This window comes from Lactuca sativa, chromosome 3, assembly GCF_002870075.4.
Source record: "Lactuca sativa cultivar Salinas chromosome 3, Lsat_Salinas_v11, whole genome shotgun sequence".
NCBI lineage: Eukaryota > Viridiplantae > Streptophyta > Magnoliopsida > Asterales > Asteraceae > Lactuca > Lactuca sativa.
This window is the reverse complement of record NC_056625.2, coordinates 161,102,760-161,125,623: the sequence shown is the minus strand read 5'-3', so window position 1 is coordinate 161,125,623 and position 22,864 is coordinate 161,102,760.

Genomic DNA, 22,864 nt, shown 5'->3' with positions numbered 1-22,864 from the left:
GACTATGACTTATGCTAACTAGACGCTCTCTTTTTGGTGATAAAGGGTATAGTTTTAGGTTCCCTAGCTATCCCAATCTCATCAAGACGTGTGTTAGTTTTACTTTGGAGAGAATGTAGTTGATCAGGCTACATCCACTCCTTGGTATCACTAAGAACAGTCTCGAATTGACCGAGATACTAGCATTATTGTGTTTGGTTCGGCGTTATGTTCCTATTCCTAATGCAAACAAGAGTGTTTTATTTACATTGTTTTGTTCAGAGTTATGTTAGTCCCTCTTTTTGGTTTATAGTTGCATATCAATGTGTGGCTCGACATGCTAGTTCACTATAAACAAGGCTCTGATACCAACCGGTCACACCCCCGAACCAGACGGCGGAAACGTCCGAGGGCTGTCGTGACTTAATTGAATACCATAACGTTGAATATATATGAAACGTAACAACATTCGTCACCATGCATTAATATAGTACAACCAATAAAGTTTACATGAAGTACATTGTTTAGACATTACATTCCCAAAAATAAATTGTTCGATTCGTTAATAGGTAAACTGCAAGCCATCACTGAGTACATTTTCCTTTGATTCACTGGTTCCCTGAGAATACAAGTATTTTGAAAAACGTCAACATGCGAAATGTTGGTGAGTTCATAAGCGGTATTTGAAAAGCAATGTTTTGTATCATTCTGAAAACTACCAGAAAATCCGATATTTTCTGAAAAGAGCTTTTGAAAACATTTGTGAAGATCCATAAGTATGCTTGTTTGTTTCTATAATTGTAAGGAAAATGTTCATCAAAATTGTGTACGTTTTGAAAACCGAATGTATTGAAAAACCCTAGGAAAACCCGATGTTTTCCTAATTCTTTGAATTCCATGAAGTTAAAATGAAACCATTGCAACGCGTGAAGTTATCGATTCCAGGAGACGTTGGATTATTTTTGAGCATGATTAATTGCTATAAACACGCGTTACACAAACGACCCGTTTATAACTATACTAACGATCCCGTAGGCGTCGTCCGTACTAATCACGTTATCCAACCGCCCTGACTTCCCCACATCCGAAGAGAAAGAGGACACGAAGACCCCGATGACTCCATTAACCGGTTGGGGATAAAAAAAAAGGTACGAGGGGTCCCTGACCCGCCTCGCATGAAATACCGACTTTACTAGCCTTGAAAGTTTTCTTGGTTCGAGACCGAGAAAATAACTTTCGTCGGTAGTCGTTTTGGATTTTTATTGGTTCGAGACCGAACCAATTCGTTTAACAACGATTTTTTTGGTATTGTTGTGTATTGTATTTCGTCGGTAGTCGCGGTGCCATTATTTGATCAAATTGCGTGTATTGAATTAGCCTTGAAAGTTTTCTGTTTTCAGCCCCTCATTGTTTGTAAAATTTACTTTTTCAACCCTCTAGTTAAATAACTTTCCGGTTTGGTCCTTAAATCATTTTTCTTGACATTTTAACACCAAAAATTATTGAAATTAATATTTTTCAGCATATTTTTCATTGAAAACAGTTTAAGTCCATGAAAATGCAGTTTTCTCAGTTATAACCCCTCTTTTTCGCAGTTTTGACAATATTGGCCCAAATTGGAAAATTTTTGCAACTTTGGTCCTTTTTAAATTCAAAAAGCATTTTAAACCTTTGAAAAGTACTTGGAACACTAGTAGTCCACTGTTTTACCGAAAAACACAGTTTTGGCCCTCCAAAACAGAAAATTTCGCATAATGGGCCTTATTGGGCCAAAATTTTCATTTTTAGCCCATTAAGCTTGAAATTTATATTTGTAATCCTCCAAAAGTTTATATTTCCAGAAAACACTATATTGAAACTGTTTTGACACTTCTCATCCATCAGAATTCACAATTTGTCAATTTGGGCCCTTTAACTTTATTTTTTTTTTTAGCATTTTATGTCAAAAAATTGAGTTTTTAGCCAAAAGAAGATGTTATGGAGGTATTTAGCAATGTTTCTTAGGATACTTTGTATGTAATAATCTAGTATATGCTAGTATCATTTAACATACAATACATCTCGATTTTTAAGAGTTTATGACTAGATAAACATCATAAACACACAAAATCACACATATAAGCATAGAAATCATACAAAGCATACAAAATACATATAGATCTACACTTTCACTTGTATTCCCCCCCCCCCCCATAAAACTTATAAAACAGAAAATTGGGAGTATGAAGCTCACCTTGTTTGAAGCTTTCGGTTTTTGATGGAGATGTGAAGAGGTTTTTGGCCCTAGCAAGTTTCTTGAGGAGCTTTACAACCTAGATGGCTCTAAGATGCATGATTCACGAAATGGAAAGGGTTAAGAGGAGATTTTGAAGAAACTAAGAAGCTAAACCATGGATATAAGTAAAAACTTACCTAAGATGATGATTAACTTGAAAGATCCTCTTGAAAGCTTCCTAAATTTCGAGATTTTTGAGTGGAGAGGGAGGATGTGTTCTTGAGTGTTCTTGAGAGAGTTTGAGAGATATTTGTGTATGTGTGTGTGTGTTTCGGCCGAAAGTGAGAGAGAGGAGAGAAGAGAAGTGATCCTTGATGAGATAGGTGCTTGGAAGTATGAGTTCCATGCATGGATATCCAATGAATAAAAATGAGGTGGCATCCAAAGTCAAAACTTCTCCATCTCTTCTTGGATTTGGGCCTTGGGCCGAAAATTTTGAAGAAGAAAGGAAAAGAATTTGGCCTTTTTCCCTTAAGCCCAAAATTAGAGTTAGTTAGGGTGTTCATTGGCCTTATAAAATAAAATTGTGATTTTTATGCTTTATTAAGCTAGATTAGGTTAAATCATGGATCAAAGCTTGTAATCTATTTCATTCTAGGCCCAATATGGCCCAAAATTTTGAAATAAATAAATGTGGGTTCAATTAGAGCCCAATTAGGGTTCTAAGCCCATGATAGTCAAATTGGAAGCTTATTGGTCCATTTGGGTCCAATAAGGAAGTCCTAGTCCAAAATGGACCTAAACAAGAACTTCTAGGGTTTCCAATTGTTTGATGACTATTCGTAGTGCTTGTATAATGTATTTGATTGAAGTTTTTGATGTCATAATAATAGGTATCACACATGCTCTTCAAGTTTTTGATTCAACATTTCACTTAAATATAGTTATTACAAGGCACAAAATTTCAGATTGCGACATCGGCCTTGATGCCGTAGACCCTGTCGATATAGTGAGGATAACTCACCTTGAAACTGCCGACAGAACAGATAACCCGAGCTGCTCCGATCACTAATACTATCTCCACCTCTGGACAGCCACCAATGCACTGAACTCAAACAATAATCAACAATTACCAAAATACCCCTGGAAACCACTAGTCAACCCTTGGTCAAAGACAAGGTCAAAGTCAACCCCTGACTGACCCTACTCGCCGAGTCAACCCGATGACTCGCCGAGTTCCCATACTCAGAACTCCACTCAATCCACGACCTAACTCGCCGAGTCACCCCGAGACTCGCCGAGTCCCACAACTTTTGAGTCCTCTCGCACACAACTCACCGAGTCATCCCTTGACTCACCGATTCTCAACTCAACCAGAGAATATCGGAACTCTTCGACAAAACTCGCCGAGTCCAAGAACAGACTCGCCGAGTCTATGGCTATCTTCAACCTACTCGCCGAGTTGTTCATACAACTCGCCGAGTTCCATGCCATCTTCATCCAACTCGCCGAGTTGTTCTTCCAACTCGCCGAGTCCCAACTCGTCTTCAAGCAACTCGTCGAGTACACCCATGTGACTCGCCGAGTACCACCGGTCTGAATATATACAGAAGCACTCCAGGCCATGCAATTGCTCCAAAACATAGATCTAACCTCCTACAACTTATCCATCACGTAAAGTGGCAAACTTTACGTGAATCCATAGAGATCTAGGCCATTTGCACATTAGGCTAGGGTTTGGGACATGAAAGCTTCACTAAACACTCCAACACAGGGACTTTCATGCTCTCTGATTCTTCTCCATTCCAGATCTGAGGTAGCAACCTCAGATCTAACCTCTAGACTTCCAATTACATCCATAGGCAAGTTCCCACAAACCCCAAAATGAAGAAACAACATAACAATAGCCCAAGAACGAGATATTACCTCCAATGGACGCCCCAACTGCAATGTAACTCGAATCCAAGCAAAGCCCCTTGCTCCAAGCCTTCAATCTCTCAAAATTCCTTCAATAATCATCTCCTTCAAGCTCCCAATTACGATATGATCACTCACACACGAAGGCTAAGGGTTTTCTGGACTTGGAGATGAATGAGGAGGCTGAGAGTGGGCTGTTATGTTCTTTATATAGGGCTCAGCCCCGGGAATTAGGGTTTTCTCCACTCAGCGCCTACTCGCCGAGTCCTCCTTACCGACTCACCGAGTCGGCTACTTAACACGCGTCCCAGCCGCGACTCTACTCGCCGAGTCCATCCATGGACTCGCCGAGTCGCTCTTCCATAACCTACTCTTTTAGCCCTTCAACTCTACTCTTGATATTTCAGGATGTTACAGTTTTTAAACCCAATTGTGATGTCCAACAATCTTAATACTTTTGTTCTGTTCTAGCGTGATACTGACATCTGTGTTTTATAGAGATGTGTGTGTATATATACTTAGTTAAATCTTTTAAATACTTAACAGTATATATTCTTGGTCAGAGTGTTTTAGTCCCAAAGTGTTTATAGTTCGTATATCTTTTATAGGTTGATATACTTGATTCACTATAAACAATGCTCTGATACCAATCTATCACACCCCAAAACCGATAACGGCGGAATACATTTCGGGGTGGAGGACGTCATGTACAGTATCATCACAATTGCATAATAGTAAAAACAAGAAACATACAACCATTGCATTTACATAGTGAGTTTAATTACAAGCGTGTTTTGTAATGTTCCACAAACACCAAAAGTAATACAAAAATAAGAGATGGATCTTGTATGCTCCACCTTCTCCAAAATGCTGCACCTGTACCTATCTATCTTTGACCTGAGGATACAGGTTATTTTGAAAACGAGTATCAGCATAAAGTTGGTGAGTTCATAAGAGTTTAGTGTGAGTTTTTGTATAAAAATGTTTTAGAACATATAGTGTGAAAAGCTGCAATTTACATTAATAGGTAGTAGAAAACCCTATAAAATCCTATATTTTCCAGAAATTACTTCGTAAATGATAACCTTTAAGTTGTATGGAATTTTCATCAGTGAAAACCGTTTGTTGTAAAAGTATATTAGTGGATCTCCAACAGATAGTGAAATAGGAAAAGTTGTGCCTGTTACGGTAATAGTGGTGTAGGTTCCCATTAGTAATAGATACTTATTTACTTCAGGATATTAACTTATACTTTAGTTTTAGTATTTTAGTGTGGAGTTAGTGTATTCCTTATATGCGACTGATAGTGTGAGTAATAGAGAACCCCATGACCTTCCCAGTCATGCACAGTATAGTGAAGTAGCGTCATCCCTGGGCTTGCACAGCTCGGACTGAAGTTAACAGTCGGGATATAATAGTGTCTGCCCCGTATAGATCTATACATGTAGCGTCGTCTTCTTGACGGAAAACTCTGGGCATAGTATGTAGCGAGTAGAGTATCTTGTAGTGAGTTAGTGTGTTATCTCCTGGTTAGTGCTCTCTCTTGTATTATAGTGTAGTAGTCTTTTGTATAACTCGTAGTGTGTTCTCTTATTAGTGTATCGTCTCGTAATAGTGTGTATTATAGTGTGTAGAGTAGTAGCTATAGCGAGTAATAGTGGCCTTAATTATACCTATTATAGTTAACTTAGTGTGTATGGTTCTTGTCAATTTAGTGGTTTAAGCTTCGGATGAAATGAAAATACTCGTATCCGACACTAATATACATGATATATAACTAAGAAATCAACGACAGTCGGATGGATAACATCTACCTTAAGCCCACAATCAAACAAGAACAGGAAATAAGGCGAGCTATCGGTCCTAAGTCCTTCAAGTCTTACTTATATAAATATATTAGTGTGGTTACATTTGATAAGAACATTTATTTAATAAAAATCTTGTCCAAAGGGAACATTTAGAAAATTGTTTATTTATCCAAAATAGTTTTGAAAACGTAAAATCCTTTTACAAAGCATTGTGGTAAATCACATGTGATTTGAGCTATGGATAGTGAATCACATGTGATTAATTTCCATAAACATGTATATTTGACTTGTACCCCCCCCCCTAAAACATATAAAAACATTTGAAAGGTTCATTAAAGGGGTATGAACTCACCTAAAACCGAGTAAATCGGGTAAATCGGGTGAAAGTGTCGGTAGAGCGTTTGGTACCAAATAAGGACTTGTACACCTTTTAAGACCCTAATAACATATGAAATATATGTTCTACAAGAAATTAATCTTTTTATGCTTTTTATTAAAACATTTAGGTATTCTAGCATTGTTTCGGGGTCTTAGGGCTTACAAGTGGTTCTCGGGGATCGTACAAGGCCAAATAGGGGTTACGGGAGAGTACAAGAGTTTACTCCCTTGGAGTTTACGGCCCAAAGGCCACTCCTTGGGAGTTTACGACCGTAAGCCCCTAGGCTTGGCCATGAACTCTTGTTCTCCCATCAAAAATGAATGTTAAGGCCCTAAATCAATCCCCTAAATTTCTAGTGAATGTCTAGGACCAATTTGGGGGGTTTAAAACCTTCATTTGGTTGTGTTTGAGGGAGTTTACGGTCCTAGCTTGTGCTTGGGCTGTAAACTCCATTTTATCCCTCAAAATGTGTTGTTTTATGGCCCTAAGCATTTCCTATGATCATAACTAAATTCTAGCATGCCTTAGATGAGTTTTTGGGGCATTTTAACATGGAAATTGGGTGTTTACGTCCTAAGCATGTGCTTGGGCCGTAAACTCTCTTTTAGGTCTTAAACACTTGTGTTTTGGTGTCCAAACTCATCTAGGTATATCCCTTAATTAGTATACAAGCTTAAAGGAAGGAAAAATGGGACTTTGGCCATGATTTGGGGTGTTTACGGCCTAAGGAGCTTCTTAGGCCGTAAACTCCTTGTTTTCCACTAATTCATATGATTTTTGTGTTCTAAATACAATGGAGTACGTTTAGAACAAGCTAGGGAACAACCTCTTACGTTTGGAAGCCGGAATTCGCGGTTTTGGAGTCGGAATCGGGTCTAGAGAGAGAAAGTAGTGAGAGATAAAGTAGTGAGAGAGTGTATGGATGGGGTGGTAAAAGGGTGTAAAGTGACATCCATTTTCCTTAAATATGCCTCGGGTATTGCACCCGGTACACGACTACCCGATGCTCAAGTTTAACGGGGTTTAAACTCTTTACCCGGGTGAAGTGGTTGAAAAGTAATATAACTTTATTTAGTTAAACGGGGTTAACACTTACAAGTTATATTTACTTATATTAAAATGATAATATCAAGAAATATAAATAAATAGATATTTATTTATTGACGACTCCAAATATTATGAAAATTCATATATATATCGACGAATTTCGTTAGTGAAAACGGGATTATGTAACGGAAATAAATTTGGGTTGTCACAGCCTGTACGTTTAGCATACTGGGGGGTACGCCCCGTGTACTCTATCTGTATGGATCATGAGTTTTGGGCCGTGGTTTGGGGAATGTTTGGGTATTTGGGCCTTATTGGGCCATTAGAAATCATATTATATGGACCAAGGAATATATTGTCGGCTTAGGATGAGGCCCATTAAGGGATTGGGCCCAATGTAGCAAATTGGGCCGTTAGTAGGTCACTAGTGGGCTTGAGAAGCTAACCTAGTGTTGGGCCCTTCATATTCTGGTGTTGAGCCTTAGTCATGGACCAGTTTAGCTTAAGGGTAAAATGGTCAATTTACCCTTGGAAGGATATTGTGCTTGAGCTAATGGTTATTTTGCTACTTTAGATAGTTCGGGATTCTTGGTGAGATGGTGGTTCGGACATCTACTTCTTCAGTTCAGAGTTTCGGCAATTGCAAGGTGAGTTATCCTCACTATATCGACAGGGTCTACAGCACCAAGGCCGACCCTTTATCGGATGGAAATCCGGGTAGTTGTTTGTTATGTTATTGCTTTGTTATGTTTGCATCCTGGTAGTTAGGATGGTATATGTTAGAGACCTGGTTAGGGTCGGTATCCTGGTTTATAGGATGATGCTATGCTAGTGACCGGTTAGGTCGGAATCCTGGTAGGGATGTGCTATGTATGTGATCTGCTAGATTGGTTGATTTGTTGTGAATTGTTATATGATTATATATTTATGTGCACATGGTTGTTTGACTGGGGTTGGGTTGAGGCGGGCCCTGCTTTGTGTTGTAGGCCAACATACCCAGGGCGGACCGGTTATCCCGATGGCCCAACGAGCGGTCTGGATAGACTGTAGGCCCCAAGAGGGCAGACCAGACGTGCTGAGGCTCGGAGAGTGGACCAGGCCGACTGAAGACCCGGTGCGGGCAGACCAGTCATACTGTAGACTCAGAGAGTGGATCAGGTGGATTGAAGGCCCGGTGCGGGCAGACCGATCACACTGTAGACTCGAGGTATATGGTTAGACTCGGAGGGTGGACATGGTGGACTGTAGGCCCAGTGCGACGGACCAGTCACACAGTAGACCCGAAGTGCATGGTTGTTCTGCGTTCTGTTGCGATATGGCATGTTATGTGTATGGTATATGTGGTTGGTTTTTGGGGGTATCTCACTAAGTTTTCGGGCTTACAGTTGTGGTTTAAATGTTTCAGGTACTTCAGGAGACCGAGGCAAGGCAAAGGCATGATCGTACCACTCCTCATGTTTTATGTGTTTATGATGTGGTTCTGGGAAATACTCTGATAATAAACGTATTGAAAACCTTTTTGTAATAACTTTATGAAATTGGGTTGTTTTTGAAAAGTTTAAATTGATTGGAATTTTTAGAGCGTTACAAGTTGGTATCAGAGCCTTGGTTTGAGTGAATTGGAGGAACATTCGTGTGAATATAGTCTCAAATCAAGGAGAGTTTTCAAAAGAGAATTTAAAAAGGGTTTTCAAAAATGAGTAAAGGAGGACGCGGAGGTACAATCAGCCGGAGCAAGTAAGTAACCCCAAAATACCATACAAGTTATTTGTTTATGAGATATGATAGAACAACATGCTAGTACTAGGCTAGGGATCTTCAGGAATTGCATGATAGAGTTGCCTAATTTATGATGCCTGCTAGCCTAGGGTTTCTTTCTGTATGAGATTCCTAGTGTTCCTCTAGGAGTGAGGGTTGAGTGCTTGTTATACCTGTTCTTCACTAGGGTGTTGTGGTGATACTTGATATAAATATGGGTAGGTGTGGAAGGTAGTATGGGTACGTACTACTGAAAGCACAGGACCCATACGTGTACCAAGGAAGTCACAAACCCTAGGGCTGGGTTGAGAGTCGGTTCTCGGGCTAATGGGAAGCGTTTGATGTTTTGCGGTAATTTCAGTATGGTGGTTACGAGGCGTGCTGGGAGCGGATCCGGGTCAGGATCAGGAGCAGGAGGAGGCGGTTAGGGTGGGTCAGCACCACCCGAGGTTATCGGTCAGATGAGTACAGACGAGTTGGATGTTAGGATTTGTGAGATCATGCATGATCAGGTTGCTGCTATGTTCCGGGTCGAGTTGCCGGAACTGTTTGGGTCGATCAAGACCGCCATGGTCGAGTATTTTGATGAGCGTTATGCAGCTCTTACAGAGACGGCTGCTGCAGCGGCTGTAGTAGCGGCATGGGGAGGAGCCGGTAGAGGTTTTCAGTATCGGGACTTCGATAATACGAAGCCCCCTACCTTCGATGGGGTTCAGGATCTAATTGTTGCTATGCGATGGTTGTCAGATATGGAGGGATGTTTCTTCACATGTCCGTGCCCTGTTGATCAGAGGGTGAGGTGTTCTCTGAACCTGTTGAGGCTCGGGGCGAAGGATTGGTTGAGGTTGACTACAGGGTCATATTCGGATGCGCAGAGAGCTGCGATTTCGTGGGATCAGTTCCGGGAGATGTTCAGTACCCGTTATGTTCCACGGGTTGAGAGGGAGAGGTTGGCTCAGGAGTTCTTGGAACTGAAGCAGGATTCGGAGTCGGTGACGGAGATCACAAGGATGTTCACTGAGAGGGCGATGTTTTGCCTGGAGTTTGCTTCAGAGCAGGCTCAGATGTCCCGATATATGAGTATGCTCAAGAGGGATATCAGGCAGTTTGTGTCTACGCAGAGGTGCGAGACCTTGTTGAAGTTGTAGGAGGCCGCCAGGCGGCGTGAGTTGGAGATTGAGTTGCAGTTGATAGAGGAGAGACAGGCCCCGGCACAGTCGCAGCCGGCGCCGAAACGGTCCAAGACCGTTGATGCTAGGTTGGGAGATCAGAGCAGCCGCACTTGTGGAAAGTGCAAGAAGGCTCACACTGGAGTTTGTAGGTCTGGTGGTGCGTGCCGCAAGTGCGGGAGAGAGGGGCATTATGCGAGGGATTTTCGTCAGTCAGCCCCAGTTCAGGATATGAGGATTTTTTATCAGTGTCATCAGGTTGGTCACATGATGGCCAACTGTCCACAACTTACTGCAGGACCGGTGCAGGTTCCAGCACCGGCCACTTTGAGGATTACAGGTGGAGGTCAGGGAGGAGCAGATCCCCCAAGGGCTCAGGGACGTGCTTTTCAGCTTACAACAGAGGAGGTCAGGACAGAGCCGGATTCAGCTGCGGGTATGTTTCCTTCTTGATATCTTGTTATCTTATGGTTGTTATGGAGTATTATATCTGCTATTCGTATTTGCATAATTCATGGTATTGCATTCGTTCGATCTTTTGGGTTTATTGTATATTTGAGGGATCGGTAGTTAGGGGTTGAAATCGGTTAGTATCCAAGGGATTGATGGTCAGATTTTGGTTGTTTGATCTTGTTGCCGGGTATAGCAATTGCAATTTGATAAGTGTTCAGCGAAGAGTTGAACTCCCTTAGAGTTCGAGATGTGTGATGTCGGAAAAGAGATTTTGTAGAGGTTGCTCGTTTTGATCCAGTTCAAGTAAAAGAGAATTTGTTGAGTAAGAATGTTTAAGTGATGTCGGTTGGGTCACCAGTGGTTGGTAGTCAGTGCTCTAAGTGGGGAGAATTGGAAAATTCTCAGGAGGATCGGCAAGTATTAAGGTTAATTAGCCGTTGAGATTCGACAGTGTTTCAGTCAGCCAAGAGTGTGGGCTGGTGTGAGTAAGTGACAGATTAATGGGGGCAGGGAGCAGACCATGGGTTCAGGAAAGATAGTGGTTGATGTGAGGCCTGGGTTTAGGCCAAGGAAAGGATTCCGGGATCGGAACGAGAGTTCGGAACCCCTAGGGGGCTAGAACAATATGTACGGGAAACATTCCCTGGAAGGGTAGTTGGAATGATGTATGATAGTTTGAGTGGTCCGGGAAGACTGAAGGCCGGAAGGCGTACCAGTCAGGTCGAAGGCTCGGGGAACGGTCCAGACAAGTTGAAGGCCCGGAGGGCGGTCCATACATGCTGAAGGTTCTAAGAGTGGTCCAGATAGGCTGAAGGCCTGGTAAGGTGGTCCAGTCATGCTGAAGACTTTGTATGTGTTAGTGGATCAGTATGAGGAGAATGAGAGAATATGTCGCCAGGATATGGTAATTGATATGGTCTGGCCCCATGTATTGATCATGTTAGTGGAAGGCAGTGCATGGACCCGAGAGTCCTTGCGAGCAGAATCAAAGTAGGCAAAGTTCAAAAATAGCAGTTGCTCTACATGGATAGTGTAGAATGGAGTTTAGCTCAATGGCACGCACAGGCGCGTAAGAGTTGTTAAGTGGATTTCCTGGAAAGGAAAAGGTATGTAGCTCCGGAAAGAGCGTGGATCCTTCGTTAGGGGAGGAAGTGGAGTAAACGGATGACCGTCATGCCTCAGTTATTAGTAGGAGGTACTGGATTGTACCAGATATACGGAAGCACCTGCGCGTTGGCTGCTCATTGAGGTAGTGGAAATTTTGAGTGATGCACAGACATATTTTCAGTCTCCTTGGAAAAGGAGGAGGTTAGTGGCTCCAGATTGCAGATTTGGGACAGAGGAAGGTGAGACAACAGGTTAACAAACTCGGGTATAGTTTGGACCAATGCTGAGGACGGTATAAAAGATTTTGGTCGGAGGCCAAGGACCTAGAGACCATGATAGAGAAGACGCAGTAGTAAGGTTGCAAGAACCTGAGTTGATGGGTAATCGGAATCGGCAGTGCAGGGGTTGTTCGGAAGTTGTGTTGCCGCTGGCTTCGAGGACGAAGCCTAATTTAAATGGGAGAGAATTGTAACGCCCCGTTCTAAGAGTAATTATTCATGGATCCACGGGATCAAGAGTAAGGGCGTTTTGGCCTTTTATGGACATTGGGTTTTATTCGAGAAGGTTTCGGACCAGTGTATGTTGATAGAAGCATAGGGCTTCTCGCCACCTTCGCGTGGATATAAAGTTCTTCAGGAACGGGCTTAGAATAAAGGAGTTATGACATTTTGAAGATATTGACATTTATAGCCCTTAATGGGAAAAGTTGATGAGGAAGGCCATGTATGAGAATGGGACATGCATGGGTACGCCCAGCGTAGGCTGGGTTACGCCCAACGAAATCAGGTAAATGAACGCGGGTGTTGGGGGCGTACACCCAGCGTACGTCCAGAGTCTTTAAACCCTAATTTGAGGGTGAGCCACTATATATAGAACATTATGGCTTCAACCTTAGCCCCCATATCAGCCTCCCTAACCTCAGAAGAAACCCTAGAACGTTCCAACCTCCATTTCTAGAGATCTTGGCCTTGGAAAGCTTATCTTGGTGGTTTAATCTTGGAAGAGGAAAAGAGGAAGTTGTCAAGGAAGGAGTTGGGTGGCTGGAGCTCGTAGATCTGGGAAGGCATCATCTTGGAGCCCTTTTGAGGTATAAAGTCTCTTGCTAGACATTTATTTTGTGTGGATCTTGGTGTTATGAAGTTTTGACATCATTTCTTGTCCCACAAACCCCAAAATGATGCATGATGTGAGTTGGTCGAGATTATCTGTCCTTTCAGACCTTAGGAGAGGTCTTGAGCATGAAAAATGAGGTCCCGATGGCTTTGGTTGTCTCATGTATGATGTAGGTGGGTCTTAATGGATTAAGACCTTGAGTTAAGAGCTTTGTGGACGTCCCAAGTGATAAAGTTTGAGACTTTATGGATCCTAGGCATGTTTGGTCGATGGATCTGAAGTTTGGGCTTAAGAGCTTAATCCATTAAGGACTTATGAGGACTTTTAGTTCAGCGAGTTTACGCCCCGCTTAAAGTGATGTACGCCTAGCATACTCACCATTCTGCCTGTACGTTTAGCGTACATGGGGGGGGGGGTACGCCCCGCGTACTCTATCTGTATGGATCATGAGTTTTGGGTCGTGGTTTGGGGCATGTTTGGGTATTTGGGCCTTAGTGGGCCATCAGAAATCATATTATATGGACCAAGGAATATATTGTGGGCTTAGGATGAGGCCCATTAAGGGATTGGGCCCAATGTAGCAAATTGGGCCATTAGTGGGTCACTAGTGGGCTTGAGAAGCTAACCTAGTGTTGGGCCCTTCATATTCTGGTGTTGAGCCTTAGTCATGGACCAGTTTGGGTTAAGGGTAAAATGGTCAATTTACCCTTGGAAGGATTTGTGCTTGAGCTAATGGTTATTTTGCTACTTTAGATAGTTCGGGATCCTTGGTGAGATGGTGGTTCGGGCATCTGCTTCTTCAGTTCAGAGTTTCGGCAGTTGCAAGGTGAGTTATCCTCACTATATCTACAGGGTCTATGGCACCAAGGCCGGCTCTTTATCGGATGGAAATCCGGGTAGTTGTTTGTTATGTTATTGCTTTGTTATGTTGCATCCTGGTAGTTAGGATGGTATATGTTAGAGACCTGGTTAGGGTCGGTATCCTGGTTTATAGGATGATGCTATGCTAGTGACCGGTTAGGTCGGAATCTTGGTAGGGATCTGCTATGTATGTGATCTGCTAGATTGGTTGATTTGTTGTGAATTGTTATATGATTATATATTTATGTGCACATGGTTGTTTGACTGGGGTGGGTTGAGGCGGGTCCTACTTTGTGTTGTAGGCCAATATACCCAGGGCGGACCGGTTATCCCGAAGGCCCAACGAGCGGTCCGAATAGACTGTAGGCCCAATAGGGCGGACCAGACGTGTCGAGGCTTGGAGAGTGGACCAAGCCGACTGAAGGCCCAGTGCAAGCGGACCAGTCATACTGTAGAGTCAGAGAGTGGACCAGGTGGATTGAAGGCCCGGTGCGGGCGGACCGATCACACTGTAGACTCGAGGTATATATTTAGACTCGGAGGGTGGACCTGGTGGACTGTAGGCCCAGTGCGGCGGACCAGTCACACAGTAGACCCGAAGTGCATGGCTGTTCTGCGTGCTGTTGCGATATGGCATGTTATATGTATGGTATATGTGGTTGGTATTTTGGGGTATCACACTAAGCTTTCGGGCTTACAGTTGTGGTTTAAATGTTTCAGGTACTTCAGGAGACCGTGGCAAGGCAAAGGCATGATCGTACCGCTCCTCATGTTTTATGTGTTTATGATGTGGTTCTGGGAAATACTCTGATAATAAATGTATTGAAAACCTTTTTGTAATAACTTTATGAAATTGGGTTGATTTTGAAAAGTTTAATTTGATTGGAATTTTTAGAGCATTACAGTAATCTTGTATATGTATTGTATGTACTAGTGTAATGTATGTTTTCTTTGTCTAGTATGTAGTATGTTCTCTTTGTTTCTCATCATAGTATGCTCTTGTATATTGTATAGTATGTATTGTTTCTCGTTATAGTATTCTCTATCTGTTTCTCGTTATAGTATGTATTGACTCATGTATGAACTGACTCTTTGAATGTTTCATTATACTAGAAATAGTGAATAGTGACTTCCTAAATTATACCTATTATAGTTTACTAGTAAAGTTGTTTGTATAACTGAGTGTGTTGAACTGAGATAAAAGCCTTTATATCTATACATATATACATAATATATAACTAAGGATCAAACGACACTCGGACAAACAACAGGATACTCTAAGTCCACAACCAAACAAGGAACATGAAATAAAGTGTGTTATCAGTCCTAAGTCCTTCCAACCTTACTTATATAACTATACATGCATTAGACATGGTTTTGACAATATATAAGTTTAAAAGAGTTAAAGGAAAAGGTTTTTCATGTAAGAAAAAGTTTGATAAAGAGTTTAGCATGTACAAGCGTTTGATAAACATTTTGAAGTAGTTTGATTGATAAAACAGCTAAAAGTATAGAAAATCCATTGTTTGATAGTTATTAATCACATGTGATTGATATAATAACTATAATGTTTCAACTTCTACCCCCCCCCCATAAAAGCATTTAAAATCATTTAAAAGGTAGATTAAGGGGTATGAACTCACCTGTAGTGAGTGGTTTGGATGAACGAGTGGTATAGGATGCTAAGTGCCAAGTGAAGACTTTAGCACACACACGGATCCTATTTAACATATAATGATACACATATGCATCTAATTAGTGTTTGAAACAACTAATTATGCAAGTAAAGACACCCTAGGACATGGAAAACACTTTGATTCAAGTGCTAGAAGTACAAAGGGTTGCATTTAAGGGTTGTAGGGCCTCACATAGGAGTTTACGGCCCAATGGCAAGACCACCATGAGTTTACGGCCCATAGGTTTATGGCCCAATGAGTTTACGGCCATAAAATCATGGTAACTTGTACCATTTTGTGTGTTAAGGTCCTATGGTCTTCTTTGAAGTGTTCTAGACTCAGTTCCAAGGCTTAGGAAGGAGTTGTGGTAACATTGCACCACTAAATATGGCTTATGGCCCAAGGAGATTGCCTTGGCCGTAAAAACCTATTGTTCTTGAGTTTCTTGATGTTTTCTAGGTGTTTAACAAGTGATTCAAGTATATAACAAGCTAAGGGTATTGTACTTACTTATTAGAAGCTTGTAAGGGTGATTAGGATCCAAGAACACTAGTGTGTGTTCTTGGTGTTCTTGGTGAAATGAAGAACACTTGAAGATCTATCAAAATGAAGAGATTTCATGGATGAAATCATGTATAATCACTAGATATAGAAGGATTTCAACAAATCAAGGGAAAAAATACTTACAATCTTGAAGATCTAAGTGAAAAATTGGATGACGCTTAAGAGAGAATGAGTTCTTTGGCTTGAAATGGTAAAAGTGACTAAAAATGACTAAGTGTCATATATATAGCATAGATTTTACGACCGTAAACTCCATGTTATGGCCGTAAACTCCAATTCTTGGAGTTTTGAGGCTTGAATGTTGCACATTGAACTCTAAAGTATACTTCCTATAATTACCTCTTGAAGGTACTAGGCTTTAGAACACTCAAACAGACTTTAAATAGTGCTAAAAGTTAGCAGAAACAAGTCTGAATTTGATTAAAGTGAATGGTTGTACAAGATAGAAATTTCGGGTTGTCACAAAGCTTCAGATAAAAATGACCGAAAAGAAGAACTTTCGGGCAAAACGTTAGTGTTCGGTACAAACAACCAAGGGTTGAAGGTATTCCAAGATAGGATTTGGGTACCTAAGACGAGAGGAATGAGAAATCTTTTGATGGAGGAAGCTCACAAGACCATGTATTCGATTCATCCTGGCAGCACAAAAATGTATAGGGATCTAAAACCCTACTACTGGTGGCCGACAATGAAGCTTGATGTTGCAAAGTATGTGGCCGAGTGTATGACATGTGCGAGGGTTAAGGCACAACATCAGAAATTGTATGGGAGTTTAGAACCTTTACCTGTACCCATGGGTAAATGAGAAGACATCACTATGGATTTTGTAACTAAACTGCCCACAACAAAGAACGGTCACGACATGATTTGGGTGGTCGTTGATCGATTCACAAAAAGTGCACTATTCATAGCCACCAATGAGAAGTGGTCTATGTAAAAGCTTGCAAATATTTATGTGAAAGAGATCGTGAAAGCTCATGGTGTTCCCCTGACAATTGTGTCAAACCGTGATAGTCGTTTCACGTCATGGTTTTGGAGAAGTCTACAAAAGGAATTGGGTATGGAATTATGTTTAAGTACAACTTACCATCCACAAACCGATGGTTAGAGTAAACGAACAATTCAAACATTGGAGGATATGCTACGAGCATGTACCCTGGAATTCCAAGGTAATTGGGATGAACATTTACCTTTGGTAGAATTTTCCTATAATAATAGTTTCCACTCAAGCATCAGGATGGCACCTTATCAAGCCTTGTATGGAGAAAAGTGTCGAACGTCGTCGTGTTGGCTGGAAGCTGGGGAAAAGCAGTTTATGGGACCTGAAATAGTCCATCAGACTGCTGAAAAGTTGATAGTGATTAGGGAAAGGATGTTAGCAGCTCAAGATCTTCAAAAGAGTTATGTTGACAAGAAAAGACAGCCGATATCATTCGAAGTTGGTGACTCCGTTTTACTTAAAGTCTCGCCGTGGAAGAGACTTATAAGGTTTGGTAAAAGGGGAAAGTTGAGTCCAAGGTTTATTGGATCGTTTAAAGTTCTTCAGAAGATTGGGAATCAAGCTTACAAGCTAGATCTACCAAAAGAACTAGAAGGTATTCATAACACCTTCCACGTGTGTTATTTGAGAAAGTTCATAGGAGAAGTTCTCAACATCATTCCAATTTCTGAATTAAGTTTTGATGAAAACAAGAGGTTAATTGAAGAACCAGACGCAATCGTTGAACGTAAGACTAAGAAGTTACGACGCAAGATGGTCGATTTAGTGCTTGTGCGATGGAAACATACGAATGGGCCTAATCTCATATGGGAAATAGAGAGTGACATGATGAGTCGCTACCCACATTTGTTTGCTGATGTGTGATTCCGGGGACGGAATCATCCTACTGGTGAGAGAATTGTTACGCCCGTGTTTCTAGGCTAAGCATGAATGATGATGTAATAGTCTAGGTCAACCTTTGTAAATTGTTTTGAAATAATAAAGATGTATTATTTGATTATTTTGTGTATAATGCTTAATTATTATGATTTCATAAGTTAAGAATAAAAATAAGCGTAAAAAATAAATGTTAAATAAACCCGATATTTAAGAATGAAGTTGTAGTGGTTGGTACAAGGATTCCGGAGATATAAAGAATGTCGAAATCCGAGTTATGACGAAGAAGTTATGACCTGTCGAAGTTTCGCGATAGAACCGGCACGACGCCGAATGACGTAAAAAGTGAGTTTTTGATAAACTACTTTTTAGCCTTGGTGATCTAAACGAAAGTCGTAGAGTTTGTTAAACCGAGAATTTTCATCAAAAGAACGCCAAAATCTGACTTCGTATGAGGAAGTTATGATTTTTCTAAGTTTCAGCTTAGTAGTAGACAACTAAAAACTCGAATTTTAGATGGAGTGATTTTTAGCCGAAACAATCTAAACGAGAATCGAAGATCTTGTTGATATTAGTTCAACGGTAAAAAGACAGACGTCGGATGAAGAAGTTATGAATTTTTAACGGACTTTTCCTGTCCCCGCCCGTTAAAAATATAATCTTAAAAATTAATCAAAATTAGCCGTTGGAGTCTAAATGAAAGTTGTAGAGCATAATTTCACCTACGCGTGGATATAAAGAACGTCAAAAACGGAGTTCGTATGCGAAAGATATGAATTTTGAAGTTCGAAGCACAAACTTCGAGATCTGACTGAACTCACGACGTGAACTCAGTGAACGACATCTTTCGAGCCTAGAAGACACACGGCAAGCCTAGGGGATGACTAGGATCAAAAGTACGTGAATGTCGAATTTTCACCCTATAAATAGAAACCGAAGGCTGTCGTATCTTGTTTACAATCTCAGCTTCCTTTCACTTTCTACTCTCCTTTTAGCCTACTTTTAACCCCCGAAGGCTAGGTATCATCCCTAACACCCGAAGCAAGTCCCGACGCCCCGAAGATCCCGAGAAAAAGAGTTTTCGAGTTGAAACTCTGCCCGCGTGAAGCGCGGTTTTTTAGAAAACATCCCGGTTTCATCGAAGAATATTATTTTTAGAGCCGAAGTACTGTCCAATCTGTCAGCCAACAGCCATCATCCAGGGATCATCTACAGTATGAGGTGAGTTTCCTCCTCGTTTAAACGGGTCAAAGTCACCAATGTGGGCCAGTGTAGTTTGTATGTTCTTGATAGGAACACGGAGTGTGGGCAGGGCTAGTATCACATTATTACCTAAGTATAGATATCAGTCAGATTGTTGGATTGCTATACTTGTTGTTTGTGTGATACATGTATGTGTTTTTAGGAATGTGAGTGTGGGCGAGGCCCATATCTCATCATTAGCTGAGTGTGGGCGGGGCCCGTATCTCATAGAGTGTGGGTGGGGCCAATATCTCATAGAGTGTGGGCGAGGCGCGTATCTCATCATTAGCTGAGTGTGGGCGGGGCCCGTATCTCATAGAATTATTTGAGTATGTAGGATTGATTGATATATTTAGCTATACTTTTTGTCTATGTGATACTTGTATGTATGTTTAGTAGTTGAGGATGGGCAGGGCCCATATCCAATAGTTAGCCGAGTGTGGGCGGGGCCCGTATCTCGTAGTTTGTAACGCCCGTAGATCAAGGCTAGTCAATTTAGAGACAATAAGCGTCAAAAATGACTTTTTGATAGAAGATTATTTAGGATGAATAATCCTAACTAAGTTGTAGTATATGTTACAAGGTTTTCGTGCATATAAAGAACGCCAAAATCCGAGTTATAACAAAGAAGTTATGACCTGTCGAAGTTTCGCGACAGAACCGGCACGACACAGCGCGACGTAAAAAGTGAATTTACGTTAGAGCGATATTTAGCCTTAGCAATCTAAACGAGAATCGAAAATCTCGTTGTTGGTTTCGAAGCAATAAAAAGTTAGGCGAAAACGGACGTCAGACGAAGAAGTTATAAATTTATAACGAAATTTTCTGTCCCGACCTATTAAAAATAAATAATAAAAATAAAAGTCAAAATTAGCCGACGGAGTCTAAACGAAAGTCGTAGAGCGTAGTCTCACTTACGCGTGGATATAAAGAACGTCGAAAACGGAGTTCGTATGAAGAAGATATGAATTTTCGAAGTTTATTAATGAATTAATAATTAAATTTAATTATTAAATCTCGGTATTATCCGAAGGCGAGTCATCGGACTCATCCGAAGTACGCCCCGCGTACGACGAAGCATGACGACCTTCGCACTCGAGTTCTTCGGATGACGCAAGCAGTGACGAATTCGGACGTGTACGCCCCACGTACGCCTGTACGCCCCGCGTACTCCGAGGCTCCAGCCTCCTATAAATAGGATGCGAGGGCAGCCGGTTCTTTTGTTCATTTTCCCTCTTCTCTCTCCCGTTTTGAATCGATTTGCGTGCCAGAAATACCCCGAAGCCCCGGTATTATTCTCGAGCCCCGAAGCAAGTCTCGAGATCCCAAAGATCCCGAGAAGTGCGGTTCCCGAGCCGAAGCTCTGCCCGCGAGAAGTTCGATTTTTGTGGAGATCTTCCAGATCTACTGAAGAATACTACTTCTGCAAGTCGTAGTGCTGTCCGATCATCTTCTAATCAAGTGAGTGTATACTACCTTTCATAAACACGATAATAATACAAGTATGGTTTGAGTGTATTAAGTATATTGTTGTTTATATGTGTGGGTGTGTAGTTACTTTCGTCTAACACATAAATATGAAGTATTTGCTATGAAATACGTGCTATGTGTTTATATGTTATTTGTCTATTTGAGATGGGAATGGAAATTGGAGTTTTATACAGGTGTTAAATGATTTAAACTGTGTAAGCATTTATATCTACAAAATTGTTGGGTAGAACATAGGTAGATGGAATACTTGGTGACTATGGAGTTAGCACCCATTGTATAAACCTTGGCGACGATGTGACTTCATGCCTATTTGATGAACCTTGGCGACTATGGAGTTAGTGCTTGTTGAGTAAACCTTGGTGACTATGGAGTTAGGGCTTGTTGAGTAAATCTTGGTGACTATGGAGTTAGCGCCTATTGTTGAGTAAACCTTGGGGACTATGGAGTTAGCGCCTATTGTTAAGTGAACCTTGGTGACAATGGAGTTAGCGCCTATTGTTGAGTAAACCTTGGCGACTATGGAGTTAGCGCTTGTTGAGTAAATCTTGGTGACTATGGAGTTAGCGCCTATTGTTAAGTGAACCTTCGTGACTATGGAGTTAGCACCTGATAACTATGGATTTAGTACTTGATAAATAAACTTTGGCAGCAATGGAATTCGTGCCAATTCCTTACGAATAAATGAATGAAGGATAGTTGGTTCTTAGGGTAAAACCTTAAGAAGATAATGGGGATGGGTAATTGGGTTGATTGTTTGCTGATTAAATATAATAATTATATTATTGTGGGTTGAAAACCCTATATGCTCACCAGGCTCCCAAGCCTGACCCACTCAGTTTTCTTTTCATTACAGGTAATGGCACGAGGGTATAAGTTGGTGGACTTGACGAGAGGTTTTGGATTATAGATCAGTAGTTAAGATCTATTTTATATTGTTTATGCTTTTGGTCTGTAACGAACATGACATCCCGAGGTCTTATTATTTAATGAAAATACATTCTTTTCGAGAAATGTTTTGATAAATGGTTATCATATTTTATTTTGGGAACAAATTCTGCAACCGTTTTCTTTAAACGATTACTCTGATTTAAAAAAAACAAAGCATAAACAAATCGGTCATTTCTGGCCATGAAATTTGGGGATGTCACAGTTGGTATCAGAGCATTAGTTTAAGCGAACTAGGCATATGGATTTATTTCTAGACTTAAACTTAGAATGCAAAGCAAGGATTGTGAGTTGAGTGTGTCCATTATATTTTAGGTAGTACACCTAAATTGACATAGGCACTATTTTATTTTAGGAAAATTGCCTAAAATGCTATTATGTGCTAATTGTTATATGTTTGCCATATATGATGTTAATTGTTCGGATCTATGGTCTGTTGCCGACCGGATCTGGAAACCTTATGTGTTTAGGATTCTAAGCGTGCGTCTACGATATTAGAACTAACATGTAAACGTTTCGGAGTGATAAGGATGATTTGAATATCTATCGTGACTAAGGATCTAATTTCGCCTGATTCGGTGTATAGATCAAAAATGGTGAGAACGAGGAGTGGAGTTGGAAATGCTGATGAAAACAGGAATCAAATACCAGTAATTGAACAAATACCTGTTGTAGCAGCAGCGCCTGAACCAATGACAATGGCCGGAGTTCAAGTAATGATCCAGGCAATGTTGAATAATCAGATGGAAGAAACCAGACGTCTGATCAGGCAGAATCGCGAGGAATTGTCAATTCAAGTTGAAGAGCCCGAAGTAAATGGAGGTCAGTCTGAAGGAGGAAACTATAGTGGGGCCGTTGGTCAAGCCAACCCACCAATAGTTCGCCAAAACAACCAGGATGGAGGAAATGATGGACGTGGATGCAAGTACAAGGATTTCATGGCATCCAAACCACCATGTCTTTCTGGGAGCCCGACACCGGTGCAAGTCATGGACTGGATCTCCGAAATGGAGACGATGTTTGAAAGTTGCGAGTGTAGCAACAGACAGAAGACCGCTCTTGCAATCCCTCTGTTAAAATCTGGAGTATTGAGCTGGTGGAAGTTACTGGCTGGTTCGATGCCTAAGGGGGAAGCTAGCAAGATGTCTTGGGAAGAATTCGTGGTGCAACTGAAATTGCAATACTGCTCTGAGCAAGATCTTCTGGAAATCAACAATGAGTTCCAGAATCTGAAGAAAAGAAAATTGAGCGTTACTGAATACGC